A 13,321-nucleotide genomic window follows, 5' to 3' on the forward strand; every position below is an offset into this window, starting at 1 on the left:
CCTTTGCTATGCAAAAGCTTTTAAGTTTCATTAGGTCCCATTTGTTTATTTTTGTTCTTACTTCCATTTCTCTAGGAGGTGGGTCAGAAAAGATCTTGCTGTGATTTAAGTTCTGCCTATGTTTTCTTCTATGAGTTTTATAGTGTCTGGCCTTACATTTAGGTCTTTAATCCTTTTTTTTTTTTTTGCGGTATGTGGGCCTCTCACTGTTGTAGCTTCTCCCATTGCAGAGCACAGGTTCTAGATGTGCAGGCTCAGCGGCCATGGCTCATGGGCCTAGCTGCTCCGTGGCATGTGAGATCTTCTCAGACCAGGCCATGAACCCACGTTCCCTGCATCGGCAGGTGAACTCTCAACCACTGTGCCACCAGGGAAGCCCGAATCAATTTTGTGTTTATTTTTGTGTTTGGTGTTAGGGAGTGTTCTAATTTCATTCTTTTCCATGTAGCTGTCCAGTTTTCCCAGCACCACTATTGAAGAGGCTGTCTTTCTTCCATTTCATATCCTTGCCTCCTTTATCAAAAATAAAGTGACCATATGTGTGTGGGTTTATCTCTGGGCTTTCTATCCTGTTCCATTGATCTATATTTCTGTTTTTGTGCCAGTACATACTGTCTTGATTACTGTAGCTTTGTAGTATAGTCTGAAGTCAGGGAGCCTGATTACTCCAGCTCCGTTTTTCTTTCTCAGGATTGCTTTGGCTATTCGGGGTCTTTTGTGTTTCCATACGAATTGTGAAATATTTTGTTCTAGTTCTGTGAAAAATGCCAGTGGTAGTTTGGTGGGGATTGCATTGAATCTGTAGTTTGCTTTGGGTAGTGTAGTCATTTTCACAATGTTGATTATTCCAATCCAAGAACATGTTATAACTCTATCTGTTTGTATCATCTTTATTTTCTTTCATCAGTGTGTTATAGTTTTCTGCATATAGGTCTTTTGTCTCCTTAGGTAGGTTTATTCCTAGGTATTTTATTCTTTTTGTTGCAATGCTAAATAAGAGTGTGTCCTTAATTTCTCTTTCAGATTTTTCATCTATAGTGTATAGGAATACAAGAGATTTCTCTGCATTAATTTTTTGTTCCTGCTACTTTACCAAATTCATTGATTAGCTCTATTAGTTTTGTGGTAGCATTCTTAGGATTCTTTATGTATAGTATCATGTCATCTGCAAACAGTGACAGCTTTATTTCTTATTTTTTGATTTGGATTCCTTTTATTTCTGTTTTTTCTCTGATTGCTATGGCTAAAACTTCCAAAACTATGTTGAATGAAAGTGTTGATAGTGGACATCCTTGTCTTGTTCCTGATTTTAGAGGAAATGTATCAGTTTTTCACCATTGAGAATGATGTTAGCTGTGTGTTTGTCATATATAGCCTTTATTATTTGAGGTAGGTTCCCTTTATGCCTACTTTCTCTAGAGTTTTTATCATAAATGGTGTTTTATTTTGTGAAAAGCTTTTTCTGCATCTATTGAGATGATACTATGATTTTTATCCTTCAATTTGTCAATATGGTTTATCACATTGATTTATTTGTGTATATTGAAAAATCCTTGCATTCCTGGAATAAACCCCACTTGATCATGGTGTCTGATCCTTTTAATGTGCTGTTGGATTCTGTTTGCTAGTATTTGGTTGAGGATTTTTGCATCTTTGTTCATCAGTGATATTGGTCTGTAGTTTTCTTTTTTTGTGTGTGACATCTTTGGCTGGTTTTGGTATCAAGGTGATGGTGGCCTCATAGAATGAGTCTGGGAGTGTTCCTCACTCTGCTATTTTTTGGAAGAGTTTGAGAAACATAGGTTTTATCTCTTCCCTAAATATTTTATAATATTCATCTGTGAGGAATAAAGACACAGACCTACTAGAGAATGGACTTGAAGATATGGGGAGGGGGAAGGGTAAGCTGTGACAAAGCGAGAGAGTGGTATGGACATATATACACTACCAAACATAAAATAGATAGCTAGTGGGAAGCAGCCGCATAGCACAGGGAGATCAGCTTGGTGCTTTGTGAACAGCTAGAGGGGTGGGATAGGGAGGGTGGGAGGGAGGGAGATGCGAGGGGGAAGGGATATGGGAACATGTGTGTGTGTGTGACTGATTCACTTTGTTATGAAGCAGAAACTAGCACACCTTTGTAAAGAAATTATACTCCAATAAAAATGTAAAAAAAAAAATTCACCTGTGAAACCACCTGGTCTTGGGTTTTTTTTTGTTGGAAGACTTTTAGTCACAGTTTCAATTTCAGTACTTGTGATTGGTCTGTTTACAATTTCTATTACTTCCTCGTTCAGTCTTGGAAGGTACTTACCTGCATATATTCTTGTTTTTTGTTATTAACCTATGAATTCTAGTGTTGTTCTTTTCTTGCATGAGAATCATATATATTGAATTCTTTTGTTTCCAGAATCTTGAAAGGATAGCCATCTACTGACTTGTCTTTAAGTAGGTGTATCATAATCCCTGTCAACTCTATGAGGACTGCCAAATTTAGTGCATGTGCAGGCAGATAAGAAGAGGCAATAAAAAGGGCATTAGAAGTACATTCTCAGAATGAAATACCCCCTGGAAAATTAAACAAGCTATGGATATGTGAGTGGTTCTTTTTAAAGAAGTATTTTTGTTGTTATATTGATAGTTAATTTAAAACATGGATGTTTAAATACTGACCTAAGTTGAAAGTTGAAAACCATAAATACTTCTTACATTCATGATGGTGTGAGTGATTAAATTGATGACCTCTAAGATCTTTCCATGCTACAATGAGCCTTCTACCAAATTTTCTTACCCTTATTACTTCTAGGTAGGTTGATAATCATATATCTATACCTAGCTGTATTTCAGACTGATTCCAAACATTATAAAACTTTAAAATGCCCAAGTATCAATGATTTTAAGGAACTTTGAGTAGCAATTGGCAAATAAATTCTATAAGTGTTAAGGGACTCTGAACATTAGACATTATTCTAAGGGTAAATTTGAATCTAGTGTTGAATATTACAAACTGTGCTTCTATCCTCACATGAAGCTCCTTTAAAAATAGTTCACAATGAACTGTTTGGGAACTCTTGCCTGCAATTTCCCCACTTGGAATTTCATCATGCGTTTTAGCCATGAAAGGTTTTGCCAAGCTCTGCAGTAAAATAACCCGTTAAACTTTGTTTAACCTTCCTTTTTCCGAACTAATTTGATCTTATAATTATTTTTTTTGTGTATTACCAATTATAGTTCCATGGAATTAGAATTCTACAGAACACAGTTTGCAAAATGCTGGCCTGGGTCTTTGTTTTGGTGCTCTGTAGTACAAAGCTACACCCATGTCCAGAGGTCAATATTTATTCTCACTTCAGCCGAGACCTTCTTGAAGACTTTTGTACAGAACAACATGGGGGCTAGTCGAGTGTTCATCTTCAACTTTGTGTTTTGGCTTTGAAGGAAATTTCCTGAGCTCCTTTCTATGGCATAAGAATTGCAGAATAACAATCTATAGGTCAGATTCTATGAGTGGCAAAAAGAAGCGGAAGAGACAACCTTTACCTGAAAGAAATAATTAGTTATATAAATAATGAGAAGAAAATAAAATTGAGTGACAACATCAACTGTTACAGGTGACAAGAGCTCTTGGAATTTAGAAGAGAGCTCAACCAGTGAGGATGAGAGGGATAAGTGAATGTTTCTAGGAGATGAAGTTTGAGCTGGATATTGGGACATTTAGTTAGAGGGACGAGATAGACAAAGACCAAAAACGTTAACACAGGTTCCAAGATTGTCATATACGATGACTCTAAAACGTTTAGGTTTACTTTCATATGAATTACTATTTAGCAAGCAAATGAATAATATGAAGGAAATACATGAATAAGATTATAAATCAGAGTATATCATCTCTCATACTTCCTGTTTTTCTCAGAGACATGTGCTTAAACTGAAGTTTAGCAGTCTCACAGAAGTGAGAATTTTCCCAGGTTGGTGGAGCTTAGAGCTCCAGGCTCTCTGCTTTTCTTTTTTTCTTTTTTTAGAGTCTGGCGAGGTCACATCACTGGGAAAGAGTCTAACTCATACCGTGTAGGGATTCTATAACAAACCATAACTAAGAGATTTCATGTTCCATTTCTTACTACATCATTGGACTAACAGCAGGTTTGGTCACAACCTCTCACAGAGTTGGTAGAGAGTACTAGAAACAATGAAAATAGTTGATAAAATTGAAAAACAATGAAGAGAGTATTTATAAGGTCAAGTCCTCCTTATCCCTTAAATTGAGGACCATGTTCATTTACACATGTTTGTTTGGTCCTTTATTTAAAACTCAGCTCAATATTATCTCTGTATGGAATTGAAGGGAGAAGAGGAAGGAGATAGTGTGAGCTGTCTGAAAGCCTTAGACATAACAATCACATGCCTGTTTCAATTTCCCAGGTTCTCATATCAGGAGAAGCCTGTTGGAGAAAATAAACTGTTCCCTTAAATCTTTATAATTTATGAAGGGATTTGGTATATTATCAAAGTCTTCATCAGTGGCTTTTAAATGGTAGATGATGTTATTCTTTTGCATGTTTTATAGTTATCTTGTTTGCATTAAATATGAATTGTGTATATTCTATTATTTCACACCACCAGTTTGATGATGGCAGTAATATTGCTTTGTATCCCTGCATTTTCATGCTGTGTCCCTCCTGAACAGTGCACTGCTCCCTCTGGGTTCCAGGGAAAATTGGGTAGCTCTACAATCAACATGATGTGGTTCTCCATGTCTCATTTTTAAGAAAGCTTTATTGGGTTTAATTAGACAGCTGTCATCTCTTGTGACTTGCAGTGTATATTTAGAGAGATATATGAGTCATCCTCTGTGAAATGAAAAACAATGTCATCAAAACTATTTCTCCAATGCTCTGCTGGCTCTTTACCCACAGTCTAGAAACACGCTCAAGTTCCTTCCACTGCTCTGTGGAGAGTTTCTTGGTAAATATGCATAGATTGTGTTAGCATCAATAACATTGTTTTCATAGGAGAATGTCTGAAATGGAGTGAAAGATATGGAAAGGGAATATTTAGGCACAAAAAGAGCAGAATGGTTTCTCCAGAGTATGAGAGATGCTTGACCCAAGAAAGACAATGCAAAGTAGATTTTCCATTTTCCATGAAATTCTGACATTGGAAACTCACCCAGTGCATTTAGGGTCCTTAAAGAAAGTAGGTGAGTGTGCCTGCCGGTAGGGGAACAAACGGTGGTAGGAAAGGGAAAGATGGAGTGAAAGAGGTTCCCAGTGGATTGAAAATTCCCATACAGTAAGGCACCCCTACTCACACTTCAGTAGCTCATTATCCTTCTATGTCTTTTTATTCCATGGCTGTCCTTGATATTAACTGTTTCCAGATTTCCCTGTATAGCAACATTGAGTGGTGGATAGTCCAGTGGGAGACTTGCCTGTTCGCTTGCCCATCTTAGTACTGGTACCTCATGAAGACAGTCCCACAAACATTTTTGTTTGGTTTGGTGACTTTTCTTATTTTTTTGTTATGAGGCTGTCATTTCCATTTGTGAAACAAACTTCAGCAAGACAAATACTTATTGGCTCATTTGGTTTCTATTCTTCCAGCAGTATCAGAAAAAAAAATCTTCCAGTAATCTCTAATCTTCCCTGAAGAATGATTTCATGATGGCTGAATTCCTCTACTGTCCCCATGAAGCTGAACAAATCTATAGCCAATATTTTAGAAATTAGATGCAAATTAGCTTTTCTTCCCTAGGTTTTTCATCATTTTACTCAACCTTGGCTTCCCTACTCCCCAATTTGCCTGATATACTGTTCATCTACAGAGCCAGGAAGTGCCAATTAGGAGGGTTGTGACTATATTCCAGACTCTGATGCTACCCAAGTTCCAGATATTCTAGTGGTGAAATGTAGCAGAAAGGTATAAGAGCCCAGGATGTAACTGACTTAAGTTGAATAGTCAAAATTAAACAAGCAGGAAATGGAGAATCATTAAAATGTATATGGGTAGTAATTTTAGTTGCTTATGACCCATCAGTCATTGTGACAAATCCTCTACACCAACATTTTATATAATCCTCAAAATCATCCTAAGAGAATGTGTTAATATGAAGACATGTGACTATAGATTCAGTACATATGAGCATATATTTTATCATTTCTACTAGTTATTCGCTCTTCATGACATCAGAAATATGAATTAAGTGATCATTTTGTCAAAGTGTTTTGATCCCACACTGGAGTAAGGACTCACTTGTTTCTTCTAAAAATAGTAATGATATGTGCATCATTGGATTGCTGTGAGGATAAAAGGAGATGACGTTTGAAAACAGGACACAGCAGTGGTAGCCTATAGGACACATTCAGTAGTTGTTAATTTTTCTCCTATTCAATCACTGATTAATATAAAGTATGATATTAGTGTATAGTTCATAGGTTGAAGATTAAAGGTTGGTGAAAATTCCTGATGTTCACTTGGCAAATGTTCATTATCTCTAATTTTAACTTTTATATGTAATTCTGAAATAAATGATATCTACAAGGAGTTTATGACCTGGTAGGTTAAATAAGACATGGATAAGCCTAAGGTATTTACTTACATAAACACTAAGATGCAAACAAAAACAGTGGATCTGAGGGGCTATAATTTTTCAAAAGCAGGTTTCATTTTTCTAAAAAAGCATTCCATAACTCCTTTTCTCTGAGTTTCCTGTGTATTGTGAGTATGCACGCACATGGATGTGCACACAAACTAGAGTTCGTAGGTGGAAGTGGAAAATAAAATGTAGTGCATTGAGATTTTTTGGTAAATGACATGGATGACTTCATTGCTTGAGGAGGAAGGGAGCCTTCTGGTCCTTTTATGCATACAGGTTAATAGCCTCTGAGGAGTGGTTTGTTTTCTCACATCTCTGGATGGTCTACTAGTGTCTGCTGTTGACAGATGCAGTATCTGAATTCAGCACTCTGCTACATCTCCTCTCAGCTCTTAGTGGTAATGCAGATACTTTTGAATCACTGGCACAATGTTCATTTTGTTTGCCAGATCACCTTGCACACTTATTCTCAGACTAGACTAATGGCAAGCATAGTGTCTCCCAATTCCACATCGATGCCATATGGGAGGATGGGTGAAGCTTCAGAACACGAACTTACCTTCTAAGCCTGGCCACGCTACTCCATCTGCTTAGATTATGCCAGGACTTCTCCATGTTGGTGTATGGATGCCTGTGGCAGAGGTTTCCTCTCAGTGTACCATATGGGGAGCTAAGCAAAAACCCTTTTCTCTTGGAATTTCTACCATCTATCTAATGTTCTCCTTCCTTCTCTGGGGCTTTGAGTCATTTGGTAGGGAGATTAGGACTCACATCTGATCAACTCCTTTATTTTTTATCTCTACCAATTTGCAGACTGAAAGTGTGGGTTTTCTTTTCTCTGTCTGTGGCCCTTCCTATTCTAGTGCTAGAAGCCTTATGAAGTAGCTTCTATGATGGAAGAACTATTGTCTCCATATTTCAAAAGAACTTGATGATCTGTTACTTCTGGGCATAGTTCTTTAACTAGGATTCACAGGATGAATTGAAGGAAATGATTCTTAGTAATAAAAATATTGCAAAAATGCAGTGTGAGTTACATAAAAAGTAGTAATACAAACGATAATGTAATAAGTTTCATATAAGTGCCATAAAGAAGTACAAGATTTCAGAGAAAGTGAAGATAATTTCTGACATGAGAAATCTCAGATGTTTTTTCTTATAAAAGAGGTTTGATCTTGTTTTGAAAAATGTAAAGTATTATGTGATGGAAGAGTGAATTATGGAGGAGTAGATGATTTCAATTGTATACTGAGTTGTAGTACAAAGGCACTGTATAACTGAATACCTTTAAAAACCATTTCCCTGTGCACAAAACATAACACTTATTTTTTCCAAACACACACACACACACACACACACACACACACATCACATTACAAGTGTAGATAAGATGCAAAAGAAAACCAAAGATAAAAAAAATATTTCCTTGTATCAGAAATTCAATAGAAGTATGAAGAGGTAATCAAGGCTAGAACTCTGAACCTGGTGGGATCTGGTTCATAGAGACAGACAGAGAAAACCAAGAGTTTTTCATCTGTGAGAAATGAAACTAAAGTATTCCACACAAGCCTGAGCACTGGAACTAGGTTCACTACTAGAAGCCAGCAGTTGATATGGGGTTATGTGTGCTTAACACTGGGGTAAAAACCTCTTAATGATCTAATGCTGAGAGCATTTTGGGAAACTGGTTCTTAAGGAACAAGAAGGACATAACTATGGTTATGGTGTCTAGGTTAGCACCATCTCCAATATGAAGAGAGAACAGGACATAGATCATATTTATTATATCTATTTTTAAACAATTAATTTAATTTTTATTTTATATTGGAGTATAGTTGATTTACAACATTGTGTTAGTTTCAGGTGCACAGCGAAGTGGTTCAGCTATACATATACATATATTCATTCTTTTTCAAATTCTTTTCCCATGTAGGTTATTAGAGAATACTGAGTAGAGCTCCCTGTGCTATACAGTAGGTCTTTTTGGATTATCTATTTTATATATAGCAATGTGTATATGTTATTTCCAAACTCTTAATTTATACCTCCACTCATCTTTCCACTTTGGCAACCATAAGTTTGTTTTCAAAGCTTGTGAGTCTGTTTCTGTTTTGTAAATAAGTTCATTTGTATCATATATTTGTCTTTCTTTGTCTGACTTATTTCATGTAGTATGATAATCTCTAGGTCTATCCATGTTCCTGCAAATGGCATAATTTCATTCATTTTTTATGGCTGAGTAATATTCCATCGTATATATGTACCACATCTTCTTTATCCATTCATCTGTCAATGGAAGTTTAGGTTGTTTCCATGTCTTGACTATAGTTCTAAACAGTTATGCAATGAAAACTGGGGTATGTGTATCTGTTCTAATTATGTTTTTCTCCTGATATACTCCAGGAGTGGGATTGCTGGATCATATGGTAGCTCTATTTTTAGTTTTTTAAGGAATCTTTGTAGTGTTCTCCATTGTGGTTGTACCAATTTACATTCCTGCCAACAGTGTAGGAGGATTCTCTTTCTTCCACACCCTTTCCAGCATTTATTCTTTGTAGACATTTTGATGATGGTCATTCTGACTGGTGTGAGGTGATACCTCATTGTAGTTTTTATTTGCATTTCTCTAAGAATTAGTGATGTTGAGCATCCTTTCATGTGCCTTTTGGCCATCTGTATGTATTCTTTAGATACATGTCTATTTAGGCCTTCTGCCCATTTTTTTGATTGTGTTTGTTTGTTTGATATAAAGCTGCATGAACTGTTTGTATATTTTGGAGATTAATCCCTTGTAAGTCACTTCATTTGCAAATATTTTCTCCCATTCTGTGGGTTGACTTTTCATTTTGTTTATGGTTTTCTTTGCTGTGCAAAAGTTTTTAAGTTTAATTATGTCCCATTTGTTTATTTTTGTTTTTATTTTCATTACTCTAGGAGACAGATCCAAAAAATACTGTTGCAATTTATGTCAAAGAGTGTTCTGCCTATGTTTTCCTCTAGGAGTTTTATAGTTTCTGGTATTACATTTAGGTCTTCAATCCATTTTGAGTTTATTTTTTTGTATGGTGTTAGAGAATGTTCTAATTTCATTTTTTTACATATAGCTGTCTGGTTTTCCCAACACCACTTGTTGAAGAGACTGTCTTTTCTCCATTATAAAGCCTTGTCTCCTTTGTCATAGATTAATTGACCATAGTTGTGTGGGTTTATTTATGGGCTTTCTACCCTGTTCCATTGATCTATATTTCTGTTTTTATGCCAGTATCTTGCTCTTTTGATGACTGTAGCTTTGTAGTATAGTCTGAAGTTAGGAGCCTGATTCCTCCAGCTCCATTTTCCTTTCTCAAGATTATTTTGGCTATTCAGCATCTTTGTGTTTCCTTACAAATTTTAAGATTTTTTTGGTTCTATATCTGTGAAAAAGGTCATTGGTAATTGGATAGGGATTGCATTGAATATATAGATTGCCTTGGGTAGTATACTCATTTTGACAATATTGATTCTTCCAGTCCAAGAATATGGTATATCTTTCTATCTGTTTGTGTCAGCTTCGATTTCTTTCAGCAGTGTCTTATAGTTTTCAGAGTACAGGTCTTTTTCCTCCTTAGGTAGGAGGTATTCCTAGGTATTTTATTATTTTTGATGTGATGGTAAATGGGATTGTTTTCTTAATTTCTCTTTCTGATCTTTCATTGTTACTGTATAGAAATGCAAGAGATTTCTGTGCATTGATTTTGTATTCTGCAACTTTACTGAATTCATTGATGAGTTCTCCTTGGGTTTATCCTGTATGGGACTCTCTGAGCTTCCTGGACTTGAGTGAATATTTCCTTTCCTATGTTAGGGAATTTTTTGGCTACTATCTCTTAAAATATTTTCTCAAGACTTTCTCTCTCTCTTCTTTTTCTGGAACTCCTATAATGCTATTGTCCATGTGTTTAATGTTGTCCCAGAGGTCCCTTAGTCTGTCCTCATTTCTTTTCATTCTTTTTTCTTTATTCTGTTCTGCAGCACTGATTTCCACCAATCTGTCTTCCAGCTCACTTATTTATTCTCCTGCCTCATTTATTCTGCTATTGATTCTTTCTAGTGTATTTTTCATTTCAGTTCCTGTATTGTTCAAATCTTTTTTTTTTGTTCTTTAAATCTTCTAGCTCTTTGGTAAACATTTCTTTTATCTTCTCAGTCTGTGCCTCCATTCTTTTTCTGAGATCTTGGATCATCTTTACTATCATTACTCTGAATTCTTTTTCAAGTAGATTTCCAGTCTACACTTCACTTAGCTGTTCTTCTGGGGTTTTATCTTATTCCTTTTTCTGCTGCCTCATTTAGCCTAACTTTCTGTGTTTGTGTTCTCCATTCCACAGGCTGCAGGATTGTAGTTTCTCTTGATTCTGATATTTGCATTCTAATGGGTGAGGTTGGTCCAGGGATTTGTGCAGGCTTCCTGGTGGGAAGGACTGATGCCCACCCCCTGGTGGATGGAGCTGGGTCTTATCCCTCTGGTGGGCAGGACTGTGTCAGTTGGTGTGTTTAGAGGCATCTCTGGGCTCAGGATAACTTTAGGCAGCCTGTCTGCTAAAGGTTGGTCTATGTTCCCACCCTATTGGTTGTTTGGCCTGAGTCATCCCAGCACTGGAGCCTGCAGGCTGTTGGGTGGGACCAGGTCTTTGTGCCAATATGACCACCTCCATGAGCGCTCACACTAGTGAATACTATCTGGAGTCTCTGCCACCAGTGTTCTTCTCCTCATAGTGAGCCACAGCTGACCCCCAACTCCCCAGAAGATGCTCAATGACCCACAGGTCAGGCTGGCCCAGGCCCCTATGGAGTCACTGCTTTGCCCTGCATTCCAGTGTACACTAAACTTTGTGTGTGCCCTCCAAGAGTGGAGTCTCTGTTTTCCCCAGTCCTGTGGAATTCCTGCACTCAATCCCTGCTGGCCTTCAAAGCCAAATGCTCTGAAGCCTCCTCCTCTTGATGGCAGAACCCCAGGCTGAGGAGCCTGATATGGGGCTCAGAACTCTCACTTCTGTTGGAGAATCTCTGTGATATAATTATTTTCCAGCTTATGGGTCACCCACCCAGTGGAAATGGGATTTGATTATATCACAAAAGTGCCCCTCTTACCACCTTGCTGTAGCTTCTCCTTTGTCTTTGGATGTAGAATATCTTTTTTGGTAGTTTCCAATCTTTTTTTTAGATGCTTGTTCAGCAGTTAGTTGTGATTTTGGTGTTTACATGAGAGGATGTGAGCGCAGTCCTACTCTGCCATCTTGTCTTCCAATTTTCTATTATAGCTGTTTCAACATCTACCTGTGTTAATTCTATCATCTCTGTCATTTCTGTCTTTTTCTATTGACTAATTTTTCTCCTAGTCATGGAAATGTTTTCTGTGATTTCATATTCCTATTAATTTTTACTTGAATTCCAGCTGTGATTATTAGGTTGTTGAATGCTGAATCATGCAAATTTCTAAAGCTTTTTCTTTATGTGGTTCTCTCTTCTCAGTGTCTCACCTCCATAATTTCTATATGTTTCAGCACTTACTATTATCCTTTTTCTTTTTTTTTGCTTTTATTTTGGCCATTCTAGTCCAGGTGTAGTGATAGCTCCTTATTGTTTTTATCTGCACTTCCTTCATTATTTAAGGATAATTTGACACACCTAGTTGCCATTCATATATCTTTGTGAAGTATCTGCTCAAGTCTTTTGCCCATTTTTAAAATGGGTTTATTGTCTTCTTGAGTTTTGAAAGGTTTTATTTTTTTCCAAAATAGTTTTGTTATTCTAGATCTTTTGTATTCCCAGAAAATTTTTAGAATCATACTGACACTGCTAAAAAAAAAAAAGTCATTGGTATTTTTATTTACATGAAATATATAGGACCATTAGGGTTAAACTTATTTTAACAATTTTGTGTACTTTGGTCAATCAAAATGGGCCAATGATTTGAACCAATATTTCATAAAGAAGATAAATGAATGTTAAATAATTCTATGGAATGATGTGCAACAGTATTAGTCACGAGAGGAATGCAAATTCAAACAATTACATTACATTACACACCCATTAGTATGGCTAAAATGAAAAATAATGAAAATACAAAGTGTAGATGATATCACGGAACAACATTGTGGAACATACTTTGCTAATATAAAGTTGAACATCCACTTTGAAAAAGGTATAAGCAGTTCCTTATGGATTTAAACATATAATTACTAAATAACTGAGAAATTCCACTATTGAGTTTTTAGCATATACTAAGATTTTTATACTATTTCTTATACCTCCAAACTGGACACAGTCCTAATGCCTATCAATAGGAGAAAGAATTTTAAAGTACGCTATAGTCATACTATAGAATACAGATGACCTTAAACAAGGCAGTAGTTAGAGATTCTGACTCCTGTGTAACCAAAAATCCACGTATAACACCATAGTTTGCCCTCTGTATCTGTGGTTCAATTCTGCATTCAACCTATCACATATCGTGTAATATTATAGTATTTATTTATAGAAAAAAATCTGCTATATAATTGGACCCACACAGTTCAAACCCAGGTTGTTCAAGGGTCAATTGTACTATACTACTTAATAAAAATGAATAAAAACTATTAATACATACAAGTATATGGATAAACCTCAAAAACATTATGCTAAGTAGGAGAAACTAGACCAAAAATGGAAAATACTGAATGATTCTATTTATAAGTTCCTGAAAAG

The sequence above is a fragment of the Monodon monoceros genome, unplaced genomic scaffold (genome assembly GCF_005190385.1).
Source record: "Monodon monoceros isolate NGI ecotype Baffin Bay Population unplaced genomic scaffold, NGI_Narwhal_1 Super_Scaffold_1, whole genome shotgun sequence".
NCBI classification, from domain to species: Eukaryota; Metazoa; Chordata; class Mammalia; order Artiodactyla; family Monodontidae; genus Monodon; species Monodon monoceros.